Source organism: Orycteropus afer, unplaced genomic scaffold (genome assembly GCF_000298275.1).
Source record: "Orycteropus afer afer isolate SDZICR_OR568_19922 unplaced genomic scaffold, OryAfe1.0 scaffold00183, whole genome shotgun sequence".
In the NCBI taxonomy this organism is placed as follows: domain Eukaryota; kingdom Metazoa; phylum Chordata; class Mammalia; order Tubulidentata; family Orycteropodidae; genus Orycteropus; species Orycteropus afer.
In genome coordinates, this window is record NW_006921770.1 from 1367211 (window position 1) to 1368358 (window position 1148).

Genomic DNA, 1148 nt, shown 5'->3' on the forward strand with positions numbered 1-1148 from the left:
CACATAAATCAACCAAGGAAAAGAACCTCATGATCATATCAATCGATGCAGAAAAGGTATTTGATAAAATCCAATACCCAATCCTGATCAAAACTCTCAGCAAAATAGAAATAGAAGGGACATTCTTCAACATAATAAAGGGCATCTATGCAAAACCAAGGAGCTCTGGTAGCGTAGTGCCTAAAGCACTTGACTGCTAACCAGAAGACTGGTGGTTCAAACCCACCAGCCACTCCTCGGAAGGAAGATGGGGCAATATACTTCCGTAGTGATAATGCCTCGGAAACCCAAGCTATGGAGGGGTCACTATGAGTCGGGTCTGACTCGACGGCACATAACAACAACAACAACATGCAAAACCAACAGCCAACGTTATTTTTAATGGAGAGAGACTGAAACCATTCCCCTTGCAAACAGGAACCAGACAAGGATGTCCTCTATTCAACATTGTATTGGAAGTCCTAGCCAAAGCAAGAAAAGGAAATCAAAGGCATCCAAATTGGGAAAGAAGAAGTCAAACTATCCTGATGATATGATCCTTTACATAGAAAACCTAAGAGACTCAGTAAAAAAATCTACTGGAACTAATTGAGAGATTTAGCATAGTGGCAGGATACAAGATCAACATCCAAAAATCAGTTGGATTCCTCTACACCAGCAAAAAGATTGCTGTAAAAGAAATAAGGAAATCAATACCATGTATAATAGCTACAACAACAACCACAAAAAATACTTGGAGATAAATCTTACCAGGGACACAAAAGACCTGTCCAAAGAAAACTATAAAAGACTACTTCAAGAAACCATAAGAGATCCACATAAATGGAAGAACATACCATGCTTGTGGATAGGAAGATTGAACATTGTGAAAATATCAGTTCTACCTGAAGCAATCTATACATTCAATGCAATCCCAATCCAGATCCCATGAACATTCTTTAAGGATATGGAAAAACCAATCACTAACTTTTTATATGGAAAGGAAAGGGACCTCAGTTAAGCAAAGCACTACTGAAGAAGAAAAAAAAAGTAGGGGGTCTCACACTGCCAGATCTCAAAACCTACTATACAGCCACAGTAGTCAAAACTGCCTGGTATTGGTACAATGACAGACACATTGTGATAGTTGGAGCTGTATGTCAACTTGG